The 13,240-nt window shown below is 47.2% G+C and overlaps 1 protein-coding gene across 2 annotated transcripts in view; it reads right to left on the bottom strand.

Annotated features, from left to right (window-relative positions):
• Positions 1-13,240, bottom strand: part of LOC137330387 (netrin receptor UNC5C-like) — a 341,615-nt gene that overhangs the window by 87,745 nt on the left and 240,630 nt on the right. The window lies entirely within an intron of this gene.

Genomic DNA, 13,240 nt, shown 5'->3' on the forward strand with positions numbered 1-13,240 from the left:
CAGAGCTTTTTCCACTTGCAGGGTGGGGTTGCCAACTCTGGTCGGACGTATTCCTGGAGGTTTCATCACATGACCTCCAGCCTCCAAACACCCCGCCCCCACTCAAACAGCCTTTTTACCCCCAGTCGTTTCAATATTTTTTTAACAATTAAACCAAACGTGTTCAAAGGAAATGAAAGAAAAAACACACCGTATTTTTTGACTTTTATCCCCGGGTGTTGCTCGCGGCAGTGTCCAGGAGATTCATCTTCAATTGCTGGGGACTCCAGGGCAATGCTGGAGGGGGTTGGCAACCCATACTACAGAGTCCGTGGGGATGCGGGAGGTTAAACACTAGGCGTTCACCTCCGGGGCAACTCTGTTACACACAGGACAACCCATAACTCGTAGTGGGTAAAGAATCAATTACGCATAGGCTGCGGTGTGTTCGACGTAGAATAATGAGTTGGCTAATGTCGCAGGGAGTCCGAGTTTTTTTGTCTTTATGGGCTGCACATTGTGTGCCATGGGGCCTCGAGGGGCACATTTGTTCACGCAGCGAGTTGTGATGACCTGGAACGAGCTGCCTGAAAGGGCGGTGGAAGCAGATTCAATAGTAACTTTCAAAAGGGAATTGGATAAATACTTGAAGGGAAAAAATTTGCAGGGCTCTGGGGAAAGAGCAGGTGAATGGGACTAATTGGATAACTCTTTCAAAGAGCTGGCACAGGCACGATGGGCTGAATGGCCTCCCCCTGCACTGCACCTACTATAATACATTTAAAGTTTAAATCCATGTTCTCATGAATTTGCAGATATCTCCAGTTGCTGATACGAGCAGATCTTGGGTATTCTGATCTAAGATTCATCCATCAATAATGCAACAGCACTAAGAACAGTCTCTTTCCAAATCTCCAGGTCCACAAAATTCAAAGAGGTCAAATCAACGAGTGTGAAATCTGAGCGTGAATAGGATTGAGTTGTCTGGGCTTCGAGGGTTGTATTGTCAAGGCTCGGAGCACGTATATCTCAACAGCTGCAATTTGGTAACTCCTGATCTATAGGATGATATACAGACTGGAATGTACTACTCGTGTGCTTAACTCATATGTACATTAGGGCTGTTCTGGAATCTCCAGGAATTAAAGATAAATCTCCAGGACACTGCTGGGAGCAAAAGCCGGGAGAAAAATCATAAGGGACATTAAAAAAAAATCATTTTGTTTCAACACTTTTGTTTATTAATTATAAAAATGTTGGAGTCGGGAAAAAAAAGCAATCTTTGACTGACAGTCAAGAATCATCCAATCAGGTAATGAAGAGTCTGTTCACTTTTCAATTGGCCGTGGGAAGGCGGGGCCCCGCGAGGATGGACTTGTCGGACGACCAATGGGGGGAGTGTAGGGGCGGAGCAGTTGGCGGGAGGAGGTCATGTGATGAAACCTCCAGGAATACGTCCAACCAGAGTTGGCGACTCTTGTTCTTTATCAAATGTTTTTGAGTAAAAAAAAATTAGTTGTTTGGCTTAATGGAATCATTCAAATGGAATTAACAGGAAGAGGAATCCAGAAGTTTCCATGCTTCTCAGGCAAGATATGTGCTCAAACATCATCAAAAGGAGAAATGCCTCACTGCTTCCATTGTGTCGCAAACCACAAGTTGTATCTCTTTGCAACCGGAGCGCACACTGTGAGAGGGGCCATACTGAAATCCTTCCTTAGCAATTCAATGAAGGAAAGTAGGAAATAAAGACTCCTCGGACCCCCAAGACAACTTAACCAAGATCTGCACTAGGGGTTGCCAACTCTGGCCGGACGTATTCCTGGAGGTTTCATCGCATGAGCTCCTGCCTCCAACCGCCTCACCCAGTCAAATAGCCTTTTGATCCCATTGCCAATATTTTCAGAACTAATAAACAAAAGTGTTTGCATAAAATGAAAAGAACACATTTTTTTTTTAACGCCCGTGATTTTTCAACTGGGTTTTGCTGGCAGCGGTGTCCTGGAGATTAATCTTTAATTCCTGGAGACCCCAGGACAATCGTAGAGGGCTGGCAACCCTAACCTGCACTTAAGCAAGATACAAACACTTCGTGGAGATCCTTATATGGAACGGGTACTTATTTAAGTCTAGAGGGTAGAGTTTCCGCTTGTTTCTGTTAGTTTTGTGCCCAGATTCCTGCGCAACCGACCGAACCAGAGCAAAAGATCGGGGAATTTTAAACGTAAGTGAGTTACGCCTAAAACCACTTGGGTTCGTGTTTTCCGCGATCTTTTACACTGGTTTAAGATTCAATTCAAAACCCCGCCCACAAAACTGGCCACGCCCCCCCCCCGGGTCGAGATTGCGTTTTAAAAACATTTTCATATCAAAATGTTTTAAATTTTCTACGAAACTGACCAGTGTACACCAATGAAACTAGTAAATGGTTCAATATACTTTCTTAAAGTCATTTTCAGTGATTTTAAATCAGTTTGCTCACAGGCGGAGGACTGGACACCCTCATTAAAAATGTTCAGTTTTGCTGATTAACCCATTTTCAGCTGCATTAATAAAACTGCACCTGTTCACCACTCTTAAATACACCAAGGAATACTTTATAATGGAGAGAAAAGAAATGAACGATTACATTCTATTACGCTGCCCGATAGCACTGGTTCATGGAAGATTTTACGTTTGTGATTATGCAAATGAATTTTCGCGGAAACTTGAACTGTAACCCGACTGGCGCAATTTCCCGATTACGTCTAAAGTGGAAACTCTACCCTCACATGTGTAACGATCCACCTCAAGAACAGATTACACGTGTAAAAAGCAAGAAGATTGTACAGTCAGGTTCTTGTGCGGCCTGCTGAATTATGAACCATCTATTCACAGTAAGAAAAACATTTGCATTCGATGGTGCGGAGGTAAAGATTAGCAGGGGATTACGGCATTAGACGAGCATCTAGCAGCTAACGTGACTTCTATCAACTCAGCTCCAAGTAAGGACTGTCATCACTCTCGGGGCGATGTCAGGAAACTTAAAACTCAGGCGAGTGGAATGGGATTACAAAGCAATGCTTGTTACATGAATGTTTCCAATTGTATTTCAGGGATTTCACTGCAGGCTTTGAAAACCTAGTCAGCCCTCTTTTTGAATTTTCATCCTCTTTAATCACCAACACTAGCTCCATTCAGACAGTCTTGGCTTCTGTTACCGTTGGCTCCTGTTGTTAAATTGCCCTGTTTCTGCCCCATGTGTTGAAAGTAACCCGTCACTCCCGCAGATACCCGAGGGTTTTACAAACACGGCAGTCGGTCAAAGCGACCAATCAAATATCCAGCTCTCAAAATGTGTCTCCAGATCCCAGTGCTTGCTTTTTCTTTTCCCTTCAGCTCCGAGGTTGCAGCATTCCTCTGGAACCTTAAATCCAATAGGGAATTCAGGAGAAACTTCTTTACCTGGAGAGTGGTTAGAATGTGGAACTCGCTACCACAAGGAGTAGTTGAGGCGAATAGCATAGATGCATTTAAGGGGAAGCTGGATAAACACATAAGGGAGAAAGGAATGGAAGGATATGCTGATACGCCTCGATTTTAAAATTCTCATCCTTGTTTTCAAATCCCTCAATTGGCCTCGCCCCTCCCTATCTCTGTAACCTCCTTCAGCCCTACAACCCTCCGAGATCTCTGCGCTCCTCCAATTCTGGCCTCTTGCACATCCCCAATTTTCATCACTCCACCATTGGCGGCCGTGCCTTCAGCTGCCTGGACTCGAAGCTCTGGAATTCCCTCCCTAAACCTCTCTGCCTCTCAACCTCTCTCTCTCCTCCTTTAAAACTCTCCTTAAAACCTACCTCTTTAACCAAGCTTTTGGTCACCTGTCCTAATATCTCCTTATGTGGCTCGGTGTCAAATTTTGTCTGATAATCGCTCCTGCCACAACATTATGACCCTGATTTTCCAACCCACTCTCACCTAGGAGTTGCCATCATGTGTTTCATCACATGACCTCCCGCCTCCAACTGCACCCTCCCCCCACCCCCAGTCAAACAATTCACAATATTTTAATAATGAATAAACGGACGTGTTCAATGTAAAGGAAAAAAAAAATTTTTTATTGCCCCTAATAATTTTTCTCTTGGTGTTTTGCTCGCAGCAGCGTCCAGGAGATTAATCTTTAATTCCTGGAGACTCCGGGGCAATCCTGGAGGGTTGGTAACCCTACTGTCATCGCAAGTGAGTCTCCCCTTGTATCTAAGTTTGTGTGATATGGAAACATGCACTGTCCTACATTGGGAAATGAGAGAAAAACCCCAGGTGTACTTAATATGTGAATGAATTTTGTGTTCACTTTTAACAGAGAGGCAAGTTGTGAAATTGAATTCAATAAATCCAGTAAATTGTGGTCAAGTGCCAATAAAAATAACCATGAAAGCAGCTGAATTGTTCACTAGTGTCCTTCATCTCCGGCCTACAAGTGACTCCAGTCCCACACTATGTTGGTTGATGCTTAATGCCCTCTCCAGTGTCCTTGCAAGTCACTCAGTTGCAAAAAAAACAAAGCCCTACCTAACATTATCGTAAAACCACCATCGCCACAAGGACTTCAGTAGTTTGAGGAGAAGGCTCACCACCTTCTCAGGATAACTAGGAATGGTCAATAACTGCGGCCTTGCCAATGCCGCGCAAAGAAAATTTTTAATAAAGTCATTTTTGTTCAATGCACATGAAGGTGGGGATAATTAGCGTTGGATAACAGAACATTTGCCATTCTACCGTCAGCATCGAACACTTCCACATCCCAGTTTAGCTTGGTTAGATGCACAGTACAAGATGTCTTTTGGACTCCAAGGGAATCAAGGGATATGGGGATCGGGCGGGAAAGTGGAGTTGAGGTCGAAGATCAGCCATGGTCTTATTGAATGGCGGAGCAGGCTCGAGGGGACATATGGCCTACTCCTGCTCCTATTTCTTATGTTCCTATGTTCTTATGTCTTCGCCAACAATGTTGTTCAGCCTGAACCTCAAAAGATCTGGCCTCCTCGCCTGTTCCTGGACCAACGTGACATTTTTTCCCATTTCCCACACTCAGGGACCTCTCTAAGTGAAATTGCTAATTTAACACCAGCTTTGTGCTGATGAGCCCATGCCCACTAGAAAATGGAAGGAACGTCCAAACTAATTTCACGTACAATCCTTCCAAAACAGAAAAGACTTTCACGCCATCATTCTGGGCTGGACGAAGAGCCCAGGTCCCAGAGAAGCAAGGACCAATGCATTACCCAGTCACCCCGGAGACTGAATGGTCCACGCAGGGATACATTTTCTGACCTGCACGCTCTGGGCACAGAGCCTTGCCAGCTGAAAGTGCATTCAGGAAATTGTACCGCGCACGGTTTTTTGTCCATTCATTTTGATTGATGGACAATAACTGGCTGTGGGCACGCGGTTTCTCGATGTTAACATGGCTCCAAGGGTTAGACCACGAGGCGAGATTACATAAACTAGGCTTGTATGAGGTTTTTCGGATTTTGAAAGGAATTGATAAGAGAGAAACATTTTCCGCTGGTGGGCGAGTCCAGGACAAGGGGACATAACCTTAAAATCAGAGCCAGGCCATTCAGGAGAGAAGTTAGGAAACATTTCTTCACGCAAAGAGAGGTAGAAGTGTGGAACTCTCTCCCGCAAAAAGCAGTAGGTGCTAGATCAATTAATAATTTTAAATCTGAGATCGATAGATTTTTGGTAGCCAAGGGTATTAAGGGACACGGAGCCAAGGCGGTCGGATGGAGTTAGGATACAGATCAGCCATGATCTCATTGAATGACGGATCATGCTCGAGGGGCCTGCTCTTGTTCCTATGTTCCTGTGTTGGGTTAGGATCCACCTTGAGGGCGCGCGATTGGAAATTATACCCTGTGGTGCGATGTATACACAAAACATCATTGTCTTTTTACACGGCTTTAATCATGATGTTCAAAGAGAGGGCAGCGGGTTAGCACACTCTCCTCTGGGACTGGAGTTAGGAACATAGGAACAGCAGTAGGCCATTCAGCCCCTCAAGCCTGTTCCTCCATTCAATTAGAACACGGTTGATCTCTACCTCAACTCTTTGGTTCCGTAACCCTTAGTATCCTTGCCTAACAAATATCTACCAATCTCAGTTTTGAAATTTTCAATTGATCCCCAGCCTCAACAGCTTTTTGAGGGGAGAGAGTTCCAGATTTCCACTCCCCTTTGTGAAGAAGTGCTTCCTGACATCGCCCCTGAACGGCCTGGCTCTAATTTTAAGTTTATGTCCCCTTGTTCTGGACTCCCCCCACCAGAGGAAATAGTTTCTCTCTATCTACCCTATCAAATCCTTTAATCATCTAAAACACCTCAGTTAGATCACCCCTTAATCTTCTATACTCAAGGGGAGGACCATGACTATGCAACCTGTTCTCTTAATTTAACCCTATTGGTTGAACCCAGTCCAGATGTCACACCTGTGGGAATATGACTTTTATACCTACTCTTTCTTCAGACAAGTACGATGAATGCAAGGACAGTGTTGAGATGGCTCGGTCACTAGTGTTCAGTGAGTGAATAATCAGCCACTTTTTTAGATACACTACTAAGAGAAAGAAGCAGCTGCCATATTGTGGGGGACACCAAACACTGTTTGATCTCCTCAAGCTGTATCATTATGAACAATGCAAACAATTGTACGGAGAGATCAATCTACATTATTTCGTATTATCTCTTAAAGAAACAACTCTTCCCCCTCAAGGCCAAAGGCAAAGCATCTCCTTCCCTCCCTTACTCTTGCTTCCCTCCTATCATCGTCAGGCTTGTAAAAACCCAAGTCCTGCTGTTCCCTAATCGTTGCCTCTTGATTTATTTTATCTCCTCTCCACTCCTTTCAACCTTGATAGTGTCCTCCACCGTGGACCTTGACACTTCACCTAGGCTGCTGGTACAAAAAAAAATCGCATCTCTGCAAGTAATTAATACTGAGATGAACTGTGCTTTCCGCACACCGTATGCAACAGGAGACAGAGTCGAGAACACAGCAACAAGGTGTGGAGGTGAGACGTGGCCAGCTTTGAGAATTTCTGGTATGTTGAAACCTCTCTGGTACCCCCCACCCCCACCACCCTCACCATCATCATCCCCTCTCAGATACGCCAGTAAAACACAACAAACTTCTCCCGGGCAGCTGCTAGGACCGATTACCTGAGGGAATATTGAATCAATCCCTCGGAAAGAAAGGAAGAAAGACAAAGGACTCCAGCAACACATTTTTGATTTGAAAAATTCAGACTCTCGCAACAAAAGAATATAATCAAAGGAATTTCAGATTACGTGTGGCGTGATATGTAGGATAATGGATTGTAAGGTGCCACTATTCTATAAGGCACTGGGCACAATCGTTACATTCAACTGACACCACAAAGCAGAAGAGCGCAACTCGATTGGTTTATACAAATCAACTGAATCTCAAGGTTGTGCTACAGCCTTTAACTCCCTCCTAGCTGCCTCGTGTTGTTTGTGATGTATTATATACAAGCGCAATACACAAACTGAGATGAGGGGAAACTTCTTCACTCAGAGGGTGGTAGGTCTGTGGAATTTGCTGCCCCAGGAAGCTGTGGAAGCTACATCATTAAATAAATTTAAAACAGAAACAGACAGTTTCCTAGAAGTAAAGGGAATTAGGGGTCACGGGGAGCGGGGCAGGAAATTGGACATGAATTTAGATTTGAGGTTAGGATCAGATCAGCCATGATCTTATTGAATGGCGGAGCAGGCTCGAGGGGCCGATTGGCCTACTCCTGCTCCTATTTCTTATGTTCTTAAACTGGCTGCTGAATTAACTGCAATATTGGGCCAGGTCTTGTTGGAACATGGACCATTAGTTAGACTTTCTACCGCACTCTTCAGCTCGAAAAATTTTCACGCCATAAGCTGCTGGAAGTGCGAGCTGATAACGGGGAGGCGGGATCAATGTGACATCTGGGTTCTTAGTGAACGGAGGGATCAACGGTCTTTCTCCTCAACCAGTGAGACTGAAGGATTGAGAAAGAAATCGAGGAACGAGGGAGAAGGAAATCGGGTGAATTGGAGTCAAATCAGGTACAGAAAGAGAAATAAAGAGAGGGAAAGAAAGATTGGATTAAGAGAGAGAGAGAAAAAAATAGAGACAGAAAGGAGAAGTAAGAAAAAGATTTAATAGTTTAAAATTTAACATTTTTTAAATCTCGAAAAGGAATTGCCGACCTGCAGGGAGGAGACTGAACAGTTTAACTTGTTCCCTTTCTAGGCCAGAGAGGTTGATTAGCATTCTATTAACAATTATCACGTCGTTAAAAGTTTCGTTACTCTGTTAATTACCAGCCCGAACTTTCTGCGGCGAGTTTAATGGGCAATTAATCTGCAAATCCAGCAAGCTCTTAAAAATAACGGGGAGGTTGAGGGCGAGATGCCGTTTGTACGAAACAAATGGTGGAGCGGGGTAAATCGGCCAGCAAGTTCTGGTGATTCACAACTCACGGAGTCTCTCTCAATCCCCTGAACCCGCTGGCCGATTTAATAACGGCGTGCGCCGTTAACTCACCGTTATTTATCCAGCAAGATTTGGCTCAATTATTTCTTAGTGAGCTTGCAGCAATGATGTTGGCACAAGAAAATGGACCAAAAAATCAGAAATAAAACACCCCGGCGAGGTTTACAGAATATATCAGGAGACGAACGTGTGCCTAGGAGTAATTTGGAGGCAGCAATCTAATCTTGGGCTTCAAATGGCAGCTGTGAAGTGCTGGAGCTTTGGCTCTGGTGGTTTGGGATGTTATCAGAACCCCTCAATTAGATTGCAGGCTTGTAATTGCTCCAAGCTATTTGTTATACTTCATTAAATCTGTGTGCGGTGCTGCACGCTTTGCAGTGATCGCACAGCTCATGTGGTAGAGCCTGTGCTGAGGGGGTCTTGAACAGCAGACAACAGCCTTGACTGGCACTTCAATTTTGCCTGAGTGTGCAAGGCACTGGTTCTTTGACAGGGCAGTCCACGACAGTGCAAAGAGCTCCACCTGTGACATAATGAGGTTGAAATGCGGGAGCGCCCATTTCTGGGTGCCCGGGGGGGGGGGGAGGGGGGAGGTGGGGGGTGGGGTGAATGGTGAGGTCTAACACGCTCCCAATATTGTGTCTCGGGCTTCATTTCAATGAGCTGGGGGCGGGGGAGGGGGTGGTGGGAGATAGGAGGACGGGGAGGGAAAGATAGAAGGACCGGTAAGGGAGATGGGAGACGGGAGGGATGGGGGGGGGGATGGGGGAGATAGGATGCCTGGGGTTGCTGTGTGACCAAACTTACAGGCCAATTACTAAGCTTTTATTAAGAAACAGTTTTATTAGATTGCAGGGAGGCTCCGAAAATCCCCGGGCCTGAGAGGGCGGAATAAAGACACAAATCGAGATATTGGGGGGAGGGACAGAATCCATTCCATTGGAATTCAGCCCCTTTTGTGGATGTTGGGAAGATCTGACGGGGACTGGGCGGGCTCAAGATGCGCTCGCCCTCTTCCACCCTGGCATCGGTTAAAGAGGCTGAACTGGTAGTGAGACATCCTCCGGCCTGAATGTTTGGTCCTCTTGTAGCCAGGTTAGCGTACGCCTGCGCGATGACGGCTCGCTCGCTGTACAAACCAGGTAGCGGGGGCCTCAACGCAGAGCCATCGATTGCCATTCGGAAAGTGGCTCCGCAGAAACTGCCTGCGTTGTTCTTTTATTTTGAACTTGGCCATAACGGCCAACCTGTACCGGGCAGGGCGGCATGAAGCCGCTCCGAGGTACCGGCCCCCTGTGGGGCAGGAGTAGGGTTGCCATCCCTCCAGGATTGCCCTGGTGTCTCCAGGAATTAAAGATTAATCTCCAGGACACATGGGAGAAAAAAAAAATCATTGGGGGCATTAAAAGAATTTGTGTTTTTTAAAAATCTTCTTTGAACAGTTCTGTTTACGAGTTATCAAAATTATTGGACATGGGGAAGAAAAGCTGTTTGACTGACAGACAAGAATCATCCAATCGGGAGATGGAGGGCTCGATACTAGCAGGGCGGCGGGTTCTCAGCGGGGGGTCGACTGTGCGCGTGGGGAACGCGCCCGGTGAAATCAGTCTGCTCCGCACGCAATCGCAGGCTAACCGGAGCCACTTACCTGGTCTTCCGGGTTCCCCGCTGCTGAGCTGCGCGTCGGGCGGGCTGCGCATGCGCAGCAAGGTCTGTCAGCTGGAGGAGCTCTATTTAAAGGGGCAGTCCTCCACTGACCGATGCTGCAAGAAATAGGAAAAATTACAGCACGGAGCGGCCCAGGAGGAAGGCTGCTCCCAGGTTTAATGATGCCTCACTCTAGGTATCATTGGATGGGGTGAGGAGGAGGGGGAGGACAGAGATCATCCCCCCGGCGGGCGGGAGGAAGCGGCCTGCCTCTGCCACCAAGAAGGCCTGGCTCGAGGTGGCAGAAGGGGTCACCTGCACCACCAACATATCGCGCACCTGCATACAGTGCAGGAGGCGCTCCAATGACCTCAGTAGGTCAGCCAAAGTGAGTACACTTACTCATTCCCCTACACTCCGTCTGCCACATCACCGCCCCCACCCCACATCTCCTTCTGCACTGCCAGCACTACTCTGTCACATCACCCCTCATACCCACTCAAAGCTCATCCTCATCTTACCTGCACTTACTCACCTCGCCAGTACTCATCCCGCCACTACCACTCAACCCAATCCTCACACAATCTCATGGCTCTATCTCATACTCATCCTCTCTTTCACGGTCAGCCTCACTCAACCTGCCACTACCTGTGCTGCAGCCACAGGGCATGCATCACATATGTGCAGTAGGCAGCGTAAGGCAAACGTGTTGTGAGCATGAAGGGGATGCACAAGGGTGTTTGAGGGTTTGTCATGGTTTTTACTTATATTTAATTTCTGAGCAGCTCACATTACATATTATATTGGCACCACTACTGTCATGTCTTTGCGAATCTTGTCTGGTTTGTGCAATAATGCCCTTTCCTGAGGATCACAATGAAGACCCACAACTGATGCCACCCATTGTGTCACTGCAGAGTGGGTGTAGGTGTATTTGCAGGGCTCTTTTGTGCAGACGACTGAGAGACGTTGGCTATGTCCCCGGTGGCACCCTGGAAGGATGCGGAGGAGAAGTTGTTGAGGGCAGTGGTGACTTTGACAGCGACAGGTAAGAAGATGGTGCTCGGGCCAGCCAGGAGCAACTCGGCATGAAGGAGGCTGCAAATGTCCACGACTACATGTCGAGTGACTCTGAGCCTCCGTGTGCACTGCTGCTCAGAGAGGTCCAGGAAGCTGAGCCTCGGTCTGTGGACCCTGTGGCGAGGGTAGTGCCCTCTGTGACGCATCTCTCTCTGCGGTTGCCCTCCCTCCTGCTGTGCAGGTGGATGTGTCACAGCACTGTGTTGTGGAGCTCCACGTGTCAGAGGTGGACGGCGAGGCTGGTGAGGCTGGTGATGCTGTTCGCCCTCCGAGGAGGTCATGACTGCAGCTACGGCGGCCCCCATCCAGAAGATGTACATCTGAGGGGGTCCGCAAGGTAGGTACATGTGTCTGGACACCGGGGTAAGTGTGCAAGTTGGTGAATTTTAGTGTTAGGAGGAGGGTGGTGGAGGCCAAACTTTGTCCAAAGTGACAGAGTGGCCTCCTGCAATGAGTGAGGGTCTCCCCCCACCCCCCCACCTGTCAAATGGACCTTTGCAGCTGCCACAGGCTGATGGCTGCAACACGTCCATTTGAACTGGGAGTGTTTCCCCCAGTGTGGGAAACAGTCCGAGTTGTTTGTAAAATCCCAACCCTCCTAAAATATCTCGTTAATCAGGTCTCTAAACGACCTGAAATACCAAAATAAATAGCTTAAGTGGCACCCCGCTGGCTTTAATTGCCGGCGGGAGTCCCACATGCGGGGGCTGCACGCGCATGTCAGCGGGTTGGAGCCGGGCTTCCGACCCGCCCCGGGAATCACCGATTTTCGTGGCCCCCCCCGCCAGGAACGCACCCGATCGCGGGTGCTAAAATCGACACCCAAAGAGTCTATTCGCTTTCCAATTGGCCATGGGAAGGTGGGACATCGCCCGTCTCCGCCCGTGCTTCAGCTCATCTGCCTTTGTTAGCTCCGGACTCGTCTATTCCAATGTTCTCCTGGCCGGCCACCCACCTTGCACCCTCTGTAAACTTGAGCTCATCCAAAACTTTTCTGCCCGTATCCTAACTCGCACCAAGTCCCGTTCTCCCATCAGCCCCGGTGCTCGCTGACCTACATTGGCTCCCGGTCCGGTAACACCTCGATTATAAAATTCTCATCCTTGTTTTCAAATCCTTCCATGACCTCTCGCCCATCCCCGATTTTCTTCACTCCACCATTGGCGGCCGTGCCTCCAGCTACCTAGACTCGAAACTCTGGAATTCCCTTCCTAAGCATCTCCGCCTCTCCACCTCTCTCTCCTCCTTTAAGACCCTCCTTAAATCCCACCTCTTTGACCAAGTCTGTCCTAACATCTCTGTATGTGGCTCGGTGACAAATTTTGTTTGATAATCGCTCCTGTGAAGCGCCTTGGGACGTTTTACTACGTTGAAGGCGCTATATAAATGCAAGTTGTTGTTGTTGTTGAGCATGGGTGTATTGGGCAACCAATGGCAGCAGCATTGGGGGCAAAACCCCAGGGAGTGCTGTTATGGGGTTGATGTCTGCTCCCTTTGTTTCAATGACCTTCGTCCTTGGGATTTGGAACAGTAATAAAACCAAACTGGAAAACCAATATATATGCTAAGATATGATATAACTTCCGTATGTGAAGGTTTGTAAGGGAAACATCAATGGAGAATAATTATAAGCCGGAACTGGATATTTCTACATCGTCCATTAATACTTCAATATCTACTTTGACTAAAGGAAATGGTCAGATGGGATTACATGTTATCACTGGCTGATGAGATGTCCTAAAGGGGCCCATTGTTTCAGTTTATCAATGAGAGTTCTGCATTCTCCAACTGCCTGTCAATTACCGTGGTGAAGCTATTCACGTTGATATATCTAGTGTCTCTCATGGAGCAAACATGGGAGATTCTTGCTGTTAACCTGACGAAGGATATTAGGCTGAAAACCGCCGACACAAAAGGAAACAAAAGTTGCAGAGATCCTAAAAAAAAACAAGTCATCAAGAACGAAGACATCCAGCAACCGAACGAATGCCATTTTGAGTT

Source organism: Heptranchias perlo, chromosome 1 (genome assembly GCF_035084215.1).
Source record: "Heptranchias perlo isolate sHepPer1 chromosome 1, sHepPer1.hap1, whole genome shotgun sequence".
Taxonomy (NCBI): domain Eukaryota; kingdom Metazoa; phylum Chordata; class Chondrichthyes; order Hexanchiformes; family Hexanchidae; genus Heptranchias; species Heptranchias perlo.